Source organism: Podarcis bocagei (assembly GCF_964188305.1).
Source record: "Podarcis bocagei genome assembly, chromosome: 3".
Lineage (NCBI taxonomy): Eukaryota > Metazoa > Chordata > Lepidosauria > Squamata > Lacertidae > Podarcis > Podarcis bocagei.
Window position 1 is genome coordinate 31661425 of NC_138127.1, and position 22348 is coordinate 31683772.

The following is a 22348-nucleotide window of genomic DNA, read 5'->3' on the forward strand; positions in this document are numbered from 1 at the left end:
GGTGGTGCACATGTTGAAGCAGATTTCTGTGAATAGGCTACCTTTCCAGGAATGGTTCATAGTGTATATTATGATACACAAATAGAAATTCTACATGAAACCTTCAAGGGGGGACTTCATGGTCATTCCTGTTCACTGCCAGCATCATCCCACTTTGAGATCCACCTTGATGATCAGCACAAAGTTTATGTTGGTCATCAGCACTGAGGATCACAAGATTAAGATAATGATTGCACTCACCACGCAGTCCCCCCCCCCAATCTGGAATATCCAGCAAAGAACAGATGCAGAGTGGTTGTACCATAAGTGCTAGACTGACCCCTAGGTATAACACTGAAAGAGCAATCCTAACTATAGGAAGCCAGAGTAATTTGGGCCAGCATAAGTTACCCCTCTTCCAAACTCTGTTTAGGAGGCTCTGGGAGTGTTACTGCTCACTGAGCCAACAGGTGAATGTGGGCTGAGGTTTGAGGTTTGGGTCCTAGGCCACATGATCAAGCTGGAATACATGCAAGTCTTTCCCCATTGTGGGGACTTATGACAGCATATATTGCACCAGCTTAAATTACGTCTGCTGAGCCATGACTGAGCCAGCAGATCCCTGGTTGAGTCAGGGTGAGGGACTTAGGCTGACCTAGCCTCAGCTGGGAAATCCCGACACCTGCTGAACCCAAACTTTCTAATCGGGGTAGATTTTAGGTTTGGATCGGACTGTTGGTGAATCACCACCACCAGTGATTCTGTATTCATCAGAAATGATTCCGAGAACTTCATTTTCTCCCAGCAAGCAATGGGTATTTACACAAGTTTGGCTTTCTTGCTTAGGACTGTAACTCCTTTCATGGCTTCAGCACAAAAACGAAGGCCTTGCCTATGTGTTTGAATAGATTTCTTCATGCACTGTTTAAAAGGGGACATTGAACAATGACATTTTGTGTGTGTGTGTGTGTGTGTGTGTGAGAGAGAGAGAGAGAGAGAGAGAGAGAGAGAGAGAGAGTGAGTGTCTCACAACACTAGGCAAAATGTTTCAAAGAAATAAGATGGGGAGAATCTGAGGAGACACACAGCAGAGTAGTTACACAGTTTCAACGTAGAACTCGCAATACAAATGGATTAAAAATACAATATTAAATGGAGTTTGAAGGCGTGTATAATTTTGCATATTGTCTCAGATTACACAAGACCAGGCAGGTGTTGCAACCCCTGCTTTACAGACAAGGAATAAGAGCTAAAACTTGCTGAATGTGCTCACATGTACTTAACACATTCCAATCTCTATACTAGCTCAGCGTCAGAAAATATGACATAATGCTGGGTCAGAGACCAACAAAATGGCAGAAAACTTTAGCACTGAAGTGTTAGATTCATAACCACAAGCTATGCCTAGAAAATATGAGTCAGAGATGGTTTTTCATTTGTCCTGCCGCTTTTCCTGATAAAACGCACTGTTTACTCTTGAATCAGAGCAAAATTCAATTCATAAAAAACAGGTTTCACTGAGGGAAAGTGGAGGGATAAGCGGAAGTGTGGATGAGCCCTTACACAGATCACTCCATCAGTACAGTATAAGCATTTCTGCTTGCCTGATGAAATGGCCTTTATTTCTTGGCTGCATAGCTAGCTATTTGTTTTTCTCTTCTGTTTTCTCTGAGAGATGTCATGCAAGCATCAGCACAGGTAAGCCAAGCTGCTCACAAGGATCAAAAATCTTTTGCCATATCCCTTAAACTTTAGGCATCTTTATCTGAAATTAATGTCAGGGATTCTATTATATTAACTAGAGCATTCAGTGCTTGTTTATCTTCCTTCTTCCCTTTGGCTCTTGACAGTATTACTAGTGCTGCTTCTACTGCTGTTAGACGAGGGGGTGGAATATGTTGAGAAAAATTTGAGCCTTAGTCTTAAATGTCTTCCCTTTTAGATGCAAATTCTTATGAAATCAATGGGATTTATATTTGAGTGAATGTGTTTAGGACTGGAGTGCCAGTAATTTTAAATTATACTAACACTTCACATTAAAATAGGCCAGGTATCTTTCAGCAAGATGGTAAGTGATGATCACATAATAACATGGTCATTATTTGCCAGTCATTAAACTGATGACTATGGGAGGAATATATTATTTTTGGATACCTTTAAAGAAATACCGAAGCTTATTTGCAAAATTACTTTTCAACCTGATTAGCATAATTAAACAGCAAAAGGCTTATATACGGCTTGCCATTAGTGTTTAATACTTAAACCAAAAGTGCTGCAGGCTTTCATATATCAACACATTTCCGATAATTAGAATGTCCATTGTATAAAATGAATAGGGGAGGGGAGAGAAAACAAATAATGTTATTTTCTGGGGTTTTTATTTGTACTGTAAAACTTCCTTCTGCTGGCTTTCTGCTTCCTAATTCAACAAAGTGAACAGGAGCTAACTGTGGGTTTTGTATCCAAGTGTTATGACTCTGGAGGAATAGGGGCTATGACACCTGGAATTTGATATTGACCTTTAGTTAGATAGATTAGATAGGCAGGTTCCCTTCAGATGGGAATAGAAATGGAAAGCACAATAGTATCCCTTTATTCTGGAGTGGCATGCAATTATTTCTTTCCATGGTTTGCATGGCTTGCTATGCAATTGGGACTGAGGGGGATTATTAAAAAGTCTAGGAGCATAACGTTCTATGAGAAGCTCAAATATCACAGGCTGAGTTAACCTCCCTCTCCCTTCAAATGCTATGGCACAACTTACTCTCATATCCTGGCATCAGATTCTGCACATCGACTAGGATCCTAACAAATGACTCCTTCAATTCACTGAGGGAGTTGGGATCCAATGGAATCTCCTACTGGAGCACAGATCTGGGGTGGCAATTTTCAATTATCTCCCCTTCGCTTTGTCACCTCTTGTTCTACTCCTCAGGGAGCCCCAAACCTTTGGAGATTTTTTAGTGGGACAAAGGAGGAATCTGCAAAAAGTGCTGTTCCCCTTCTGCTCTTGAGAGCATCACGTTAGCAGGATTCTGCTCATGCAACACTCCTGCCCGTGGAGCCTTACAGTGGATCTAAGCTTCTGTTTCCCTATCCTGCTACACATTATTTGCTGCATTATTTACAGAAAAAGCCCAATGTGATGGCATAAAGACACAGGACGGATGATGCAGATAGCAAAGAAGAGTTCTGGCAACAGCATGGCCATTTGGGGTGAGTTTCTTAGCATAAATTCCACTTTAAAGAGAGAGGAGTAAGAAATGTAAGAAAATGAATATCCTTGCACTTTTATGATTGCATAAAAACCTATCATACTTCGATGAGTTTCTAAGTAGTGCCAGAATTGTTTATGTTCCGATACAATTTCAATGCCTCCATTAGTAAAAGCTATTTAATCAATGGAGCTAAATTGCATCCATCTTGGCAGGCCTAATATATCCCTGGGGCGTGTTCCAGCAATAGTCAATATATTTAAGGTCTGTTTAAAAAGCCTCTGCTTTTACAAAGGAAGAAGAGCTTCCAGTTAGAAGTTGGCTGCCTTTTATGCTTTGTATGAATAGAGATAATTTAACTGGCAATCAGAAAAGAGAATTGTTTCAGTTTACTACAACTGTTGTTCGCGTGGTTTTGATGAATTGCTTGTTTTCTCCCTTGTGCATTTCGAAACTACCCTGCTCTTGCAGTGTTGTAAGTGCACATTGTTCATGTTATTTTATATTATTGTGAAATTGTGTGTAGAACAAAAGAAGGTTAGCAGGCTACGAAGATTCCTGAAAGCTGCATAATACTGCCTAGTAACAACTTAGACTATCTAGCTTGGTACTTTTGGTGCTGACTAGCACTGGCCCTCCAGGGTTCCAGATAGGAGACATTACCTATCCTAACTGGAGATGCTGTGAATAGAATCTAGGGCCTTCTGCATGCAAAGCAGATGTCCTGCTATTGAGTTGCGTGTTGAGACCCACAATGCCACCCCCAAAAAAATTCACACTTCACACATCAATTTTTGGTTAAGGTTTTTGGCATAATTTTGGCCACAACTTTATTCAAAATACAAAAAATGTGAGTGGTTGCTTAGGCATTGGTTATGACTATCTGTCCTTGCCCTCAGGGACAGAGCTGGCCTTCCGGACACCAACGGAAGCCAGTGTGGGAAACAAGTATTGGGTGAGAAATGAAGCTGGGCATCAGACCCTCACTTCTCACCCTCATGTTCCTGTGGGGCTTGCACGGCCCAAGTCCGATTCCAGGGACAAGGACGAAAAGAATGGCAAGCCCCTGGATTCCTTTAACGGAATTCCCTTTCCGCATCATTTGGAGGGATAGGCACTTATCCCTCCAAGCACCAATTTAACCAATGCCTAACCGCCAACCTTACAAGTTGTGACGATTTGCTACGCAGTAGGCAAAAACCAAATGGCCCCAGCCAATCAGCCAGATGGCAAAATTCCTACCAGGCCCCCGCTCCAAGGCAGACGACCCCATGACAGGCATAGCAAGGTCAAGCGATCAAGAAAAAACCACCCTATTAAAGGGAGGGAGGGCGGGTGATCCGGTGCAAAATGGCCAAGAGGACATCCAACGTCTGGCCCCTGTATTTAAAGACTCTGACCCCTCCTCCAAATTGGCAACAATCAAAACTCCCCAGCAACCCAATTTTAACCACTTAAAGGCTTGGGTTCCTCACCAAATCTGCCCAGTAACGGCAGGGTGGCTTGTTCCCCCAACCGCAACACGTGCTCTCTGTTAGGGAGAACACGCTTTATAGGCCTTCCCCAGCTGTTAAAACTTATTATATTATTTATTTATTAGATTCATATACAACCTTTATTTTCCTTTATTATACATGGTTCTCCTCCCCATTTCACCTTCACAACAACCCTGTAAGGTAGGTTAGGCTAAGAGATTGTGACTGGCCTAAGGTCACCCACTGAGCTTCATGGTCAAGTGGGGATTCAAACCCTAGTCTCTCAGGTCCAAGTCCAACACTTTAACCATTATGCCAACACTTGCTAGTCTGGTCAGATGTATCCTTCTGTTAGGTGAGTGATTTTGCACTATAGAGTGGGTTTTGCCTAGGAAATCAGAAGGGCAACGGAGAAACAGTTCAGATGCGTGCCTAGAAAGTGTGGATCAAGCAGAAAACCGCTCAGACACAAGCTTTCCACAAGTGGAAGTGTGGGCGAGCCTGGAGAGTTGAGTTGTGTTCTGCAAGCATGTTAAGATATTGGCTTTCTCCCTAGAAATCCGATATTTGAGCAGCAAACTTTGGACTATCTGCTTGGCCACTGTTAGAACCAAATGCTGGACTAGATAGGTCTTTAGTCCAATCCAAGAGGGCTCATCTTAGTTCTTTAAGTTAAATTGTCTACCTGTGCTTAACCAGTATATACATAAATAAACTCAAATATTCCAAAATGTGAATAAGTCTCCCTTACCTCCTTCCAAAGGGAATCAAATTTTGCTATATGCGTAGCAATTCTGACAAATATAATATTGGTTAAAAAGTATGTGCAGTCTATAAAATAGCTTATGCTTTTCTTTAGCCCATATCAACATAAAAACAGATTAGAAAATAAGTTTAGATATCAAAATTCTCAAGGGAAAATAATAATCTATCCCAGCATCTTTTCTAATGAAACTTTCAGCCCGGGGACATGGTTTCAGCAAGATGTGAAAGAGAAAATGATTTTCACCAGTGTCTGGGTCATAAATCAACTTCACAGCAAATCATCATAACTTGTCTGTGACCATGATTGCAGCAACGTGAGCCATACATCATTGCAAAAAATAAATGGCAAAAGTAGAGCTGGTTTTATCCTCAAACAATGAACATTCACTCTTTTCTGCATATATGACTTCAAAAGCATTGCCAACTATAGACAAAAGCACTTGGAGGGAACTCTCCATCCAAAGTTCAGCACCTGTGGAAACCCAAAGAGATACTTTTGGACACCCACTTGGGGTTGGGTATCTATTTGAACAGTAGGTTTCTCCTGCTAGACCACTACTTAGTTTCTAAAGTACTTTGCAATGAAATTTTGGCAATGGGAACATAAATCCAAAGATTCCTTGGGATTACAATGACTAGATGTTGCAAAACTATTTGGATGCTGGTTCAGACCTATTTATATTAAGCATGCTGCTCTGTTACAGTTGTTCTGTTTCCCACCCCTTGTGTACATATTTGTCATGTCCAAATGTTGTGTGTGTTTCTTATTCCTCCCTTCAACCGCTCCTCACCCTCCTTCCACTCCCTTTTTCTTTTGGGGCATATGTACATGTGGAGCAAAAATCCCAGGATGTACTGTTATCGGATACCATGTATTGTGTTGGGTTTCAGAGGAAGAGCACTACTTAGCCGGGCCTTCAGAAACAACCTCATTTTATTGCGGTATAGCGGGACTGAACAACCATATTTTATAGCATATAACTGGGCTGAGGCAAAAGCTCTACCCCGAGTGGTCTTGCACAAAGGCTTAAATGCATACTGTTATTCAGATGTGGCTCCAGCATGCAATACTTCTACTCAATGGATTTCTTGCAGCAAGGAGTAATGCAAGTTAATGCTTGTGGAAAACTTGCATGCCTTAGCAGCGCACAATACATTACCATCAGGAAGCTCTCCAACTGGAACTCTTCCACTGACTACAAAGGTCTTGTGAATTGCCTCTTCCAAACACTATGCAGAAGATACTATGCAGAAGATGAGATATTGCTGCAAATGGCTGCTTATCCAGTTCTTGATGGGAGGTTGTTGTGGCTCATCACAGCAGGCTCAGATCTCCCAGGAGCAATGATGGGGCTAGGCAGCAAGCAGTTGGGGAATCCTCTGGTCAGCCACTTTGATTGGCAGACTTTCCTGCTCCCTGAGCATCCAAATCCTGGGCCAATCTGACTGCAGTGAGTGGGTGGGGCTTGAATTGGAGTGGACTGGAGTGGAGCAGTGCAGAAGATGAAATATTGCTGTTATGCCCCAGCTGCAACAAAACATGCCGCTCCCATATCAATCTCTCCAACCACAGCAGGCATTGTAACTCTTCAGCAGTTTGACTTCACCCCCAAAGATGCACTTTTCCATTGTCTCCCGAGACAGACGGATGACAACAAGATGTTTTCTCATTGTCTTTGATCACTGATGACAAGGCCCTGGTAACCATAACTAAAGCACCTGCATTGGTCGAATTTCCATCCAAGGATTAATCATCTTATGGCAAGATCAGGACATATCAGGTGCTAGATCAGGTGTTTTCAAAGTTGCTACTATCAGAGAATCTATTCCACATAGAGTTGTCCGTCAAGTGACCTCTGTATGTTTACCAGGAATTTTTTGAGTATTGGAGATGATGCAATCATGGATGTAGCCTCACTTCAGGCAGTCAGGCATGTGGAGCCTTGCAATAGCAGCAGGAAAACTACTGTGTTCTAATCTCAACTACCTCAAGCACTCTGCTACCACCATGAGATTAGTAATAGAGTACACTGTCTTTCAAAGACATTTTGTCCTCCATTACTGATCTTTTCCTTGTGAGGAACTGCTGATATGCTTTTCATTAACCTCAGTGTTCCTAGAACACAATGGAAAATGTCTACTCAATATTGCAGTGAATTTGCTGTTAGCATGCCCTAAATGTGCATAGCCTGATGCAGAAATCTTAGGTTCAAACTCAAGTGTGCAATAAATTGCTTCACAGTGCCCATATTAAAAACAATCCCATGAAAAATGGTCGATATTTTCCCCCATTTTACAGATGGATGTTCAGCTTAGAGCTATTTGTTTTCCCAAGGTCTTCCAGCCAGCTCATAGTTACAATAGGATTTGAACCAAAATTTGTGGGTCAAAATCATCTGTTTGAGACACAAGATCATCTGAAAAGTGTAAAATCATATCTATCTATCTATCTCTACAACAGTACCAACTTGAATAAAATATTGGGGGGGGGGGACGTAAGCCCTGCCTAGCATAATTGATCACATGATGCAGTGCACGCACACCGTTTGAATGGCAATGTCCATCAACTTGGGGGGGGGCAGGCTTAAATATTTTAGGGGAGCAGAGCACTTGCTGGCTTATTCCTCTTTGAAGCTCACTTCTGAGGCAACTAGACAGGAGTTGCTAGGTTCTGTGATGTCACAGACTGTCCTTGTGGGCCCTGCCAGCAAGCTGTGTGCATAGCAGCTGGCTACAATGCCTGAAGCCTTAGGGTGCCAGCTGCCTAGAGCCCTTCTGAATGTTGTTCATAAGCTAAGCTATCCCGCACCAAAATTATATAAGTAGAGGTGTATGTTCTATTATTATAATAGAGAAAATAATACATCCTGTCACTCTGACCAATGTTTTACCTGTTTGAGGAAGTACATAATGTTGTATTATTCTTATTAATAGTCCCCAACCCACACAACAATAGCATATTTATTGAGCCTTTTGTTTTACTACTCATTATCAGATCCTACAGTTTGATATAACCTGACTTTTTTGCTTTTTTTGCTGGCATATCATATTCTTAAAAGCATGGGGGGCAGCCATATTCAATGCATTCCTTAAATTAGGACTCTTGTCTACTGTTATTACAAATTACTAGTTTAAGGAATGTCAGAAAGACCTTTTAAACAGTGTGTGGATTATAGTTTTTGTTTTTTTACTACAATATGTATTTCTTTGTATTTATATTGCAAACCGCCCTGTGATCCTCAGATGAAGGGCATTATAGAGATGATGATGATGATGATGATGATGATGATGATGATACAGCACATCTAACATTTATTTCTTCCTTAAAGAGAACAGGGCAGCATGTTCCTGTTGCTGTTAATCATCATTTTGCCCTGTCAGCCCTTAGAGGCATACTGTGACAGAATGGATTTGAGATGCACCCATGCATGCGCGCGCGCACACACACACACACACACACACATACCTCAAGCACACAGAATAAGAACACACACATAGGAGATACGTACATCAAGCCATAAATGTGACTGAGACTGGTTCTTTTTAAAGGAATCTGCTTCCTGTTAATTTCCATGGCAATCTTACAAAGAAAAATATCATTATCATTTTTATCTGACACAGTCAAAGGGATTAACTTTCCTTTAATTAAGGAAATAAATTTGTAATGTGTTTTCCTGTAAGAGGCAGGCCTTTTTCTTAATGTTAAGGGAATGGGTGCAGACTTTAGGAGTAGTTTGTGGTATCAGCTGTTCATGAGAAAAATAAAATGAAAGGCACCTTCTTCAAAAGCTTTGTCCAAATGTTGTTTCTGATTATCAGATAAGAGAGATTTTGCAAATTTTAAAAGAATCCTGGCTTGATATGTTCCCTTGAACAAACTGACCAGGATTGTCCATTATGGAACTAGGTATGTCAGCAATCTTGAAGCTGGTTGCTAAAACTGGGTGTGGTGTCATTGCATTCTGCAAGGGTCAGTCAGTGGAGTGGAGTGGAAGAAGAGGATGGAGCGTGATGGCATGATTATACCATCTCTAAAGGGAAAAGGATATATAGGTCTGCTATTTTCAGCAGCAGCCTGAAAGCATCTAGTTCTGTTCCCAAGGTGTTCGGTTTGCACCTCTTTCCTTTCCATTAACGATTCACCATGGTCATGTTATTACAAGAATTACTTAGCTGGAGTAAGTCCCACTGAAGCTGGATGGCCTTACTTCCAAGTAAACATTATGACTGTGCCGTCAGTCATAGAGCTATAAAACTGGAGTAGACTAGAAAGCTGTCAGGCTGAACTTTTTGTCCCCAAAGTAGAACCCTGCTGCACATCAGTTCTTTGCAGATAAATCCTGACAGCTCTCCATCACAGATAGACAGCAAGAAGGTGGGCCACATCAAGAAACTTGCTTCACAGAATCCGAATGACTCTATAGAATGACTAATGTTTTAACTTACAAAGCTCAAAGCAGGTAGAATAGCTGGTTTAGAGAGCCAGCGAAGGTGTAGTGGTTAAGAGCAGTGGACTTGTAATCTGGTGAACCGGGTTCGCTTCCCCGCTCCTCCACATGCAGCTGCTGGGTGACCTTGGACTAGTCACACTTCTTTGAAGTCTCTCAGCCTCACTCACCTCACAGAGTGTTTGTTGTCGGGGAGGAAGGGAAAGGCGATTGTTAGCTGCTTTGAGACTCCTTTGGGTAGTGATAAAGTGGGATATGAAATCCAAAACTCCTCCTTATGTGAAGTAAACTTAATATAGAAGCTGAAGTGTCCTTGTGGGTTGAGAGGTCTTTAGGGATATTGCATCAAATGGTGTACTGTACTGGGCTTCATTGGACAAGGCAGCACTGGACCCTGCTGGTGCCAGTCAGTTTTGTTTTTCTATATTCAACAATGCAGAAATTCAAGGACGTGGGGAATACATTGATTTGTATAAAGGGGGGATCTGAAAAAAGAAAATGTCAGATTTTATCTATCTTATTCTCACTTGGTGGTATTTTGCTACTTAAATAACATTAATTTCAATGGAACTAGCCCAAAGCGATATAGCGCTTAACATGATTGATGACACCAGCTTCTTCTACATGAAACGGAACAATATCCAAGTTAATACAGCATACTTAACATGGGCCATCTAGAATCACACAAACATTTCACACCTAGTATCATAATGCTGGTGAATAAGAATTAATATAAACAAGGCATCCCACACTGTACAAAGGTGCCCTCACATCTGCAGAATTTCAGCTTTTCTCTCTCCAGTACTCATGCAAAAAACAAAACTCTTTCCCTCAAATAACTGGTCATATTTCAGACTGAAATATTTCCCAAAGATGAAAGTAAAGATGACAGAAATAATAGTTGTTTCCTTTATCTACCATTTGCATTATAACTGAAAGACCAGAAAAGAGCAAAGAGTGAAACAGACTTTTCTTCTTCAGTTAAATTAAGGTAGCAGCCAAATACACTTACTTGGGAGTAAGGCATTGAAGTAAATCAGGCTTAATTCTGAGTAAATATGTATGCTGGTTGAGCATACATATTTACTCAGAATGTTAAAATGTTACCGTGTGTGTGTGTGTGTGTGTGTGTGTGTGAATGTGTGTACACATTACAGTATTTAACTCAGAAAAAAGCAAATATGAGCAGTGAACATGAGAGCAGGTGGGAATATAACCTTGAATATTCATCTCTCTCTCTCTATCTATCTATCATCTATCTATCTATCTATCTCTCTCCCATTATCCTTCAACAGCAACCCCAAAAGGTCTCTGCAAATATACCCAACAAACTCTAGAGCAGGCCTACCTTCTGACCCATCAAGCCAAATGAAGCACACTGCCAGTTTTTATGGCCAACATGGAGTTTGATAAAAGCTACCAAGTTATTTACAAAGAAATGGGAGCAGATGATAAAATATGTCTTGTGAGCTTTCTGGATGATGAATTCTACAAGCCTGCTCTATTACTAACTCCACACACCAATGAAAAACTTATATAACAGATTTAAGCCTCCACCCACATCTAATTTCCTGGCTGAGTATGGACAGAAGGATAAAAGAACAGCTATAATTATGACACAGAAAAGGGTGAATGCTTCGGTTTAATCTACCCATGTATATTACTAAATATTTGCAAACATTTTCTCTCTTTGTGGTACACTATTTATTTTAAACACAACCTTTTAATGGACCTTAATTTCAAAGAAGAGGGAACCATTTATCCCTTTTGTTTTGCAGTGGTAGTTTTGTTGTGAGTGTTAAGTTGTGGTCGAACATATCAGACAACACAGCGATTCTTCAAACAGCTCTTGTTTATTCAGAGGCCAGAACAGAACTGAACTGAAGAGCTCAGTCAGCCTGCTTATATAGAGCTCCAGAACAACGTAACTGTAGCAACTTTCTAAAACTATCCAATCACTGAACGTCACTTTCAATCCTTCATTTGCATAACTATCTACAGTATCCCCCTGCTGGCCCAGGGTGAGAACTTCAGTACATAACAGTGAGCATGTTCAACTAATGATGGACATTTGGAGGTGGGGTATGCAACACAGGTGAGAATCTGCACAATCTACATTCGCAATCCATTACATAAAAGCACATTGCTGATTTCTAAATCTTTTAATTTCTTTGCCTCAAACATAAAGCAGGAGATAAGATCAGAACTCCAAGATGAAAAGTCTGGAAGATGTTTTACTTTTATGTTGATCCTACTAGCCCAAGACATGAAAACTCTCAGGTTTCTATGGCCCAGTGCAAGCACAGAGGGAGAACGACTCTGGTTGCTAAGCAACTGTGATCCTTTCAGGGAGCTGAAGTAAAACAAATTGGCTGGTGCCAAATGGCCTTTCACCTGCTTCTTTAAAGTAAAATTAAACTAGGAAACTTACACTGAAAGGAGCCAAAGGTACCAAATCTGATCACAATCTTTAAAAACCAGACCTTAGAAACTTTTATAAATTGGGGAAATATCATGGAGTGCAGAAACTGTTCTTTCTAATCCCCAACTTCGTTCTTATCTTCAACAAAATATAAAGGCTGGTAAGTGCTTTCAGTTCTGTGTCTCAGGAGTTTTTTAGAACAGCAAAAAAGTAAGGTTTTCCAGTGATGCTGGATATAATAAGAATCCCCTACATGATGTGTAAGTGTATTTCAAATACATTTTTCATTACTTACAAAAATTGTATAGCCTGCCTTTTTGCTGGTTTGTAAATTAATGAAATTAAGTGACTTAAAACCATCCCTTTCAATGGAACTGCTCTATGATTTACTTGGATATTACTCTTAGGCAACACTGCATGTCTGAATTCTGAGGTGCAGATCCTTGGGGATAAAGCTTTATTGAACTCAATAAGATTTAATTCCGCTAAAGATGCATAGGTTTGGTTTTACTATGTGATGTCATTAACTTAACCTGGAGCTGAGTCTTACTTAATCCTAGCAAACAGGTTTTTAAATATTATTTGTTGACAATATTTAAACCTTTTCATCACACGGTTACCCATTGGCATGGAACGACACCAAACATTATTTGATCCGTGTTTCCTTAGTTTCATGTATATTAGGGAAATATTTCGCTTGAGAAGTTATCCTTGGTAAAACTGGTATGGCTGCTTTGCTAGTCATCCTAAGATTCTTTGCCCCGGATATCTTTTTTTTCTTGAAGCATATCAAGAAAGGTACATGTGGAAGGGATGTTATTTTTGAATACCCAGTTCGAAAGACCTCTCCTTTTTCTCTGTGCCATGCTTCCCCTCCAGTGTTTTCGCTTCGACAGTTACCTATGACACTTGGTTGTGTTCTTGAAAAGATGTCAGTTTTAAGTAGCAGCTAGTCTCACACTAGATGACTATTTCTAAACATACCATTCCTTGACATTCTACCTCCACAACATTAGCAGATGATGTGGTGCCAGCTACACTGCTATGGCACGAGTAGGCCACAGAAATGTATGGGCCACAGAAATTGGTGTTCCTTATTAACTACACCTGTCTAACAGGCTGAGGAAAAAAATGACTTAAGTTCTACATTACAGAAGCTGATTTATTAGCTCAGTAAAACTGCCCTAAGGTCCAATTGCCTATAAAAGTTTGTCGAGCTCCTGAGCCTCTGTGATTTAGATCCTGTAAGCAATTCAGACAGATGAGATTGCATAACTGAGACATGCATCTTGAGGCAACTTCAGTGTGTTCACTAAAGCAGAAATCAATTAGTATTCATTGTAAAATAAGATTCTACTTAGTTCATTGTTATATAAGAGAAGTTTAATAGTTGACACAAATCACATTTAGCAAAGAAATACATTTCTACTGATGAGGAAATCTGGGCATTGTCAATAATCTGTGTCTCAGAAACAGTGATTTTACTCAAAATAGACTAAATTAGGTTCATTAATTTTAGTGGGTCTACTCTGAGTAAAACTTAGTTGACTAGCACACATAATATTGTGTTAACTTCAACATCTTTGCAATATGCCCATGCTACCAAGTTTAATGTAGGAAAGATTAAACTTGGATGTGTACTGGCTGACCTAAAGGAAGTAAAACATTTTTACCAGATCAGAGTTGGATAAAAAGGAAATATTAAATGGAAATTAAGTTATAAAATGTTTTAATAAAATAATAATAATAATAATAATAATAATAATAATAATAATAATAATAATAATATTGTGAACAATATTATTAAGCTGTTTCTTTACAGATGTGGGGAACCTTTGGCTCTCCAGATGTTGATGAACTACAACTCCCATCCTCCCCAGCCATCATGGCCAATGGCCAGGGGTAATAGGAGTGGTAGTTCAGCAGTATCTGGCCAGCCACAAGTTCCTCATACCTGTGCTCAGAGGTCTGCACTGTTGTTTTGCAGCCTTCCACTTCTGCCTTGGGACTCACCTTCAGCCTAACTTTCCTAACTTCAGCATTTTTGTGAGAATAAAATGGGGAGGAGGAGGAGGAAAACTATGAACAACAGCTTGAGCTCATTGGAGGAAAGTGCATAGGAGATTTGGAAAGACTGTACTAATTTGAGAAATGTGTTCCTTTCAGTGCTAAATAAAAATAATAAATTTCAAGCCGAATCACCAATAGAATAAAAACACTTAAATAGACAAATGAGCTTTGGGACTGTGCAGTAAGTGAACAAATACACACAAACACTAATTTCTTAAACTGGCTAAATTTTATGTTACAGCAGTGCATACTATAATGCAGGAAAAGCCCTAGATTGAAAAGAAACAAAATAAATATATCAGCAAAATTAGAAAGCACCACATGGGTTGCAATTAAGCATTTCAACTGAAATTAGGAGATAGAAGAAAGTTTCAATGTTGCCCAAGAGGCCTAGAACAATGACATTACTTTTGTTCAAGGAGTGAACCGTAAAGTTGTGGGGGTGAATGACTTACTACACTGCAAGTTTAGTATAAGACAGCTGGAGAAAGAAATTATTACAGCAGATTTCTGTGGTGTTGTCAATTATTGCTTTATTAGACCATTAATGTTTGAAATCACCTCACTTTCTGACTTTAATGTTTGCAACTTTAATTAGTTAACAGTTGCAGAAGCCTTAAGAAACCATTAGTGTTAAATCCTGGATGACCCCTGATGTGCAGCTGTTCAGTCAAATAAGATGGCAAAGTTCTTCCACCAACTTTTCAGAACAGAATGAAAGCAACTGCAGATTGTTGCTGGCTACAGTATGAAAAACAATGGGCCTGAATACATATTTCTAGTTATTGGACCAAATTCATGTGGCACCTGGAGTTATATAGGGCTCCTGCTGCCTTGGCTCAGCACACGTATAATATTACTGTACCTGGTTTCATAGACAGACATTTCTTCACTAACACACACCATGGTACTATGCCCATTTACTCAGATGTCTCACTGAGATCAATAGTAAGAACCTGCATAGAACTGCAGGCCACATTTCCTATAATATCGAATAGTATGGTGAATACAGCATGTGGTAGTTTTAAAAAGTAACACGACTATGTGACAGATTAGGAAACCAACGCTGGAGGCTAAAGCTACAAAAATGCAATGTAGTGGAACCAATATGTGGCAGGGAAAATGAGATATGTTGACAGATGAAATTGTCAGATTTAGAGAAGCTGATATGGGAATGCTGAAATGTCCACTCTTGGGCTAATGGTCCAACTGAAACTTGTCCTTTGAAATATATAATATGCAAACAAATTTAAGGAACATAATAAGCTTCCTTATACTAGGTCAGACCATTTGTTCATCTAGCCCTGTTGTCTCAAGCTGTAAAATGCAATGTTTGCACAATTTCCTCCCTAAATTAGGAAGACAAGGAAAGAGCAGTCCAGATTCTACTTACCTTCTGCAGAACTATAAAAACAGACAACCCACAAGGTCAGTCCTAAACCTAAACATCTACTCCAGGAATGAAGAACTTGAGGCCTTCTAGAATTTGAGACCTTCTACCCTTGCTTTAGTCTAAGCAGGAATGTGGCAGCATCCCCCATCTAAATAAAACATTAGGTCCATAAGCAAATTTTTCCTTAAAAGGATACGGCAGATATCCTATACTAATTGGTAATAATTGGTATCTTATCTAAATTGCAAGAAAAATTACTGCACAATCATTCAGTTTTCAGCTCTTAAAACACTAATTTTGATAGTGAACTCCGTCTGGCAACTACACTTTCACATGTTTTGTGGAATGGATTCAATCAGGAATAACTATCACACAATGGCATATAGGCCCTACTGGGGATGACCTCAAAGGCCGTAATATATTGGGACTTAAAAATAATGAAAATGCAGAAGTCTTGTGCTAAGCTTTATTGCAATGTCAATATTTTATTGATGCTGTGTGAGTAGGGAGGGATATGTAAATGCCCTGTTAATGGTTATGACTGGCAACATGTGCTCTTGCACACATCTAGTGATTATTATTAGTTTTGTTTTAAAGGTACACATGCACAGGTACAGAAATATGAGGAAGGGTAGTGGATGGCAGGGAGAAAGTGATTAAGTGGAGGGACAAAAAACACAGCATGAATACATTCTGTCAATTTCCATCCACTGGTACAGACAGCAAATAAGTATAAGAGAAAATACAGAATACGTCAAACCTAACATGTCTATTTTGCATTAATAAAAACTGGAACTGAACGACCTATTTGTGATATAAAACCTCCATCTGGAAGCATCTGTTGTCCAACAACATCTGGAAGACCACAGGTTTCCCAGTCTAATCTAACATCAGTTCTTTATTATTGGCCATAGATTATGATATACATGCCAAGAAAGTTTCCCTGGATTCTAAAAGGGGGAGAAATCAATATGATGTGTTTTCTCTAAAATATATTTATATTCAGCAACATCCTTTTCTGACAGCCACTTGCTGGCCCAAGCTATCCCAACAAATAGAAGATGCTTATTTCAGTCATCTGAGGGTTTTCCCATGGACAGTTTGTGAAAATACTTTCCATGCAGATAATAATGACAAGTGAAATTGGGCTGCCTAATTCAGTGTAATTGCTGCCCTTCTTTGCCTTCATCACAGCCTGCATGGCAACAAGGCGCTACATAATCATACAGTAGGCTAGGACTTAAACCATGTCCCTAATGAGAAAAAAAAGAAATTATGAAAATGTTTATGGCATCAGGGACAATTAGTGCATCATTATATAGCACAATGGAAAACAGCATGTCATTTTCTTTCCAAAACAGGAATAACGATGTATGCCAGTGCTGACTGCTCTGTCACTGATTTGGATCACATACTGACGAATAATAGCCCATATGGCTTATGAATAGAATAAATGGCTGTGAGTGCCTGCAAGGCTATGGTGGAATGGTTGGCACGCTAGACAGAAAATTTAAAAAAAAATTGACTCTGCAGGCAAATCATTCTTTCTATATATTGAAATTTCTGCTGATTTTCATCAGCCTTTTTTTTTAAAAAAAAGTTTCACTTTAAACCAATAGGATAACTAGTTACAATCAGGTTTATGATGAAAATAATTTAAGCTAGTGTCGTTTCCAAGGATTTCAAATAGCCAGTCAGTTGTGGCTGTCCCAACTGAATGACCTTTCACATTCAAACTGTTTTTAATTATGATGTTAATGAAACATGATTTTCATTCCACCGAAGCAGAGTGAATCCAAGCACCTACAACTGGCCATCATGTCATGATGGTGCAGACTGAATAGTCTTCTTCCATCTCACGTTTTAATTATTTAGAAATAATGTTGTACATACATTAAACTACTTGCTTCAGCCTAAGGAGGGAAGGGCCATTGCTCAGGAGCTGAGCTGCTGCTTGCATGCAAAAGATCTCAGGTATTCAATCCCCATCATCCCCAGGTAGGGTTGGGAATGTTACCTGCACAAAACCCTGAAGAGCCGCTACCAGTCAGGACTCCTCCAAATGACCTGTTTATTGAGTATTTATCCAGATTTGATTGCACAAAGTTTACATGGAGGTTACGCTTTGCCCAGTCTTTATTGAGCATTGATTCTGATTTCCTTTTGTAGTGTTTGTACATTTTCTTTTACATCCGTTCATTCCACACTTTTCAGTGCATTTCCTTGTCATTCTCCTAATCACAAAAAAGCCCATGTTCTTAAAAAATGGATTTCTTGCGCTACGGTGGTGGGTTACTTTGCATGCAGGATCCCCAGCACTGCTGAGGAGATCTGGAAACCTCATAGAAAGGCTCCCATTGCTACATTCACTGCCAAACACAGAAAGAGTAAAGACAATGGGACAAGATTTAAGCGTTCAAGACCAGCAGAGGAAAAATGTCCATGGAATCCAAGCCATGCCTGGAAATGGAAAACTTCAATGGGACTTGCTGCCATTGCCGATCAGCTGATTGGCAGTGACAATGAGCCCTTTTGAAGGCACACTCTCATCAGCTGATTGGCACTGACAGGTATCAAAGAGGCTTATTCTCATCACCATTCAGTGAGCACCATCAGCTGCACTAGGGGACTCCCTAGTGAAGCCAAGCCCAGTGGAGTTTTTTTAGTGAACTCTGCTTGCTAAGGAACATTTTAAGTTGCCAATTGTTCTTTTGCAAGCATCTGTTTACCTACCATGCACCCGACATCACATGTGGGCATGACTGGTGCAAAACAGCCTCATGGGCCAAATTAGGACCACTGCTGTGCCTATTAGGTCCATGAGTCGGAGATTCTGCTGTCCTAAAGCTACTTTAATAAGAGTATCAACCAACAGGGCTTACTTGGAGCTGTCCAGAGTGCAGTTTCTTCTTCTTCTTCTTCTTCTTCTTCTTCTTCTTCTTCTTCTTCTTCTTCTTCTTCCTCCTCTTCTTGTTATCCTAGATCTGTTCTTGACTTCCATATTTGACTTTCCTTGACTGGAATTTACATGCTTGAGCTGACCTTGCCTACTATGACTTAACTTTTACTCAATATTAGCTGTTTCCCCTGCAAATCTCAAGGAACTATGCAGTTGGAGATCTCACAGGCGATCAGCGCACAAACCAATGGACAGCTATTAGGTAAGGAAGGAGCAGTGGTGCTTGAATTCTGCATTTTATGAGAAATGAGCACTGCAGCATCACTGTCTCTTTCAGTTGTTCCTGCACTATTATGCAACCAGCATTAACTACAGTGATTGTTATCCCTGAGAATATGAATAGTTCAAAGAAGATGTGTATAGGGTGTATGGGGATGGATATTACCTCTGGTGGGTAATATCATGCTCCTTCTGGGGTAGTTTGTCCACCTTTGGTCCCACCCTGCACTCAGCTCTCACCTGTGGCTCCTAGAAGCTATCTGCATGCAACAGTTGCCACACCCTGAGATGGCTTCAATCAGCTGGTAAACCAGATGAGTGAGGATAGCCAATGAATCTCAAACCCTCTGTGAGTTAAGGACTTCCCCTGCATGCAAAGACAGGCTCCGATGGATTCAATAGATAAGACCAACAGTGGGTCCAACTGTCAAGAAGGCAGTACATTTCTGAGCATAATTCAAAGTGTTGGTGCTGACCTTTAAAGCCCTAAATGGCCTTGGTCCTGTATACCTGAAGGAGCATCTCCACCCCCATCGTTCAGCCCGGACACTGAGATCCAGCACCGAGGGCCTTCTGGCAGTTCCCTTATTGCGAGAAGTGAGGTTACAGGGAACCAGACAGAGGGCCTTTTCGGTAGTGGCACCCACCCTGTGGAACACCCTCCCTTCAGATGTGAAGGAAATAAGCAGCTATCCTATCTTCAAAAGACACCTGGGAAGTTTTTAATATTTAATGCTGTATTGTTTTTAACACTTGATTGGGAACCGCCCAGAGTGGCTGGGGAAACTCAGCCAGATGGACGGGGTATAAATAATAAATTATTATTATTATTATTATTATTATTATTATTATTATTATTATTATTATTATAACTGCATGTGCTGTAGAGGAAAGTGAGGGGAAGATGGGGCTCATCAACCTGGGAAGGTAGCTCATCTGATCCTAAACTTCTGCTGCCTTGCAGGATATCTTCAGAAGAAGAAAATGCTAAAGAGTAAACCCTACACAAACCCTACACAAATTTGAGTCCCTAAGAAGGTTGAATGGCATATTGTACGCCTCCTCCTGGCAGCTCCTGCAGCACAGCTGACCAAACAAATTGTTCTGCTTCCCTTTGACCCACACCAGCAAGGCTGAGAAGCTCTTGTCATCTGGGCAGCCCAGGACCTCCATACACGCTGCCCAGGCTTGCACCCCAAGGAGGTCACTTCACTGCTGCTAACACAGTGGTTTGACTTCATCCCCGGAGGCGCACTCCACTGTCTCTTGAGACAGACCGATGTCAACAGGAGTTCAAAGGAAATAAATGCACTAGTAGGACATGTCATTTTAGGGGCTGTAATTAATTTTTGTAAATTTCTTCAGTGAAGAGTCTTAAAAATATGTTTTGGGGTATGAAGAATTCAAATCTGCTATTATTTTTGTGTTTGCACAACATTTAGCTTGGTAAGTCTACATTTGACAAAGAAGCACAAAGACAAAGAATTTTAATTTTAACCTTCTGAAAATGTTGGGTAATGCTAAACAACAACAAAACTGCAAGTCCTTGGCAATCATTTCAAATTACTTCTATGCAGTTTTACACACATTTTACTTACCAAGGAAAACAAAATTATATTAATTTAACCAAAATATATTTTGAATTCTCAAGTCACGTTACAACGTTTTAGCATCCCTTATTGTTGGAATTTGAAAACTGAAAAATTCAATACACCCTAATGCACTAGGAAAAAACAGGCTATAATAGTATGCAAAAGCTATATAGAGAGCTCAAACTGCCAAATAAAATGGTACATTTCAGTTATCTGATGTGCTACTTTCAACTTCCAGATGTGTTGAAGAGAACTCCTTGCTACTTAATGCTGACCAAAAATACATTCTGTCTCTTCTCAAAGGACTTGTAATTTTGTGCCAATAATTACACAGCCCGTTGCCCTCTCAGACAGCAGTAAAAGTGGCTTTCATCTTCTGTCTCTTGTTTTAAGGATAGCCAGAGTCAACTTTCCACAAAACAAACATCTGTGCTCTTGATACGTTTATGTGGCCATTGATGTCAGCAGATATGTGACAGTTATTTCACGCAGCAATTTCACGAGATAATTTCAGCTATAACACAAATAAAAGTGGCTCTGAGGCTCTAATTTTAGCATGAAATATCTTGAGGGGAAAACAAACAGATGCTTAAGCCCACCATGTTCCTCCTTCAGGCCTAGGATATGAGTTTTAGTTTTACGACAAAAATAGATTTAAATTTTTATCTGTGGCTGCTGTCACATATTACCCCAAAGGAAACTCGATAAATATTGACTCATCATTCAATGAGGTGAGCTAAGATTGTATTTTTTTTGTCTCATCTTGTGAGACAAGCTTCAGTGTTTTTATTAATATTCTATATCACTCTGGCACATTTATTCACTTGATACCAAGGTTTTTCAATATGCATTACTCGAGTGGCCACAGAATAAAAATTTAAGCTGTTTTGATAAGCAATTATTGTTCACTGAGAAGTAGCATTTATTAATAGAATTTAATTTATTTTTCAAAATTATGAAACTTAATGAAATTGGGTTGTGTGGAAGGGGTGGGAGGGTTGCTGAAAGCAATGGCCCATTAACACAAAACAGCTTCTCAAAGGCTTGCTACCCAAATGTTTCTAGAGATCGGTTTAAAACAGAAAGCATAATTCTTTAGCTTTGATATAGAAGGCACCGTGTGCAGGAGGATACTGTGTATAAGGATATCCTAGTGCTCAGCACCAAAATAGATGGATAAACAAAACGGGAAAAGGAGAGTCTGATTCAGGTGCCTCATCGGCTATATATGCAGGCCTAATCCAGCATGACAAACTGCCTTTGCAAGGTCCACTGTAATGTTTAATCTGCAAAATTTTGGCTGCCCTAGTCATGCCACAAACTTTACTTCTGTCTTTTGCTGTTTTGGGAGCCAGTGTTTAAACCTGAAGATATAACGGTGAAGGAAGGTATGGAGCAGGAACAAAGTAGTGTAAGGTTGACTATAGCTGAGATAACTAATTATCTCTTACACATTTATAGATCCAGCATTTTTCAGCTACTTCGTTTATTCAAGTAGGACACAAAAGATTTCTGGGATTCCTTCCTACAATAAGGATCCTACAATCCCTCCTTACTATAAGAAGCATCCAAAACTGTCTGGAGTATTTTGTTTGTCTGCTGATTAAATGTGTCTGGTTATCAAAATAAATATTCCTTGCTTAACTGGTTGTGGGACCACAGGTGGGCAGTAGTAATCTTTGACCATGTTGGGACTGGTGAAGGCTGTTTCGGATAATCATAGGGCAGGAGTGGGCAGACTTCAGACTTTCAGATCTACTTTGTTTTCTCCTAGAATCTCAAGATATGTCATCCAGAGCCAGGTGCAAAAG

General features: G+C 40.0%; 1 long non-coding RNA gene across 1 annotated transcript; it reads left to right on the plus strand.

Annotated features, from left to right (window-relative positions):
• Positions 1-8147: 8147 nt before the first annotated feature.
• LOC308583129 lies at positions 8148-22348 on the plus strand. Its single transcript, XR_014006070.1, has 3 exons — positions 8148-8318; positions 18846-18928; positions 22312-22348. It is a non-coding gene; the product is annotated as an uncharacterized lncRNA (long non-coding RNA).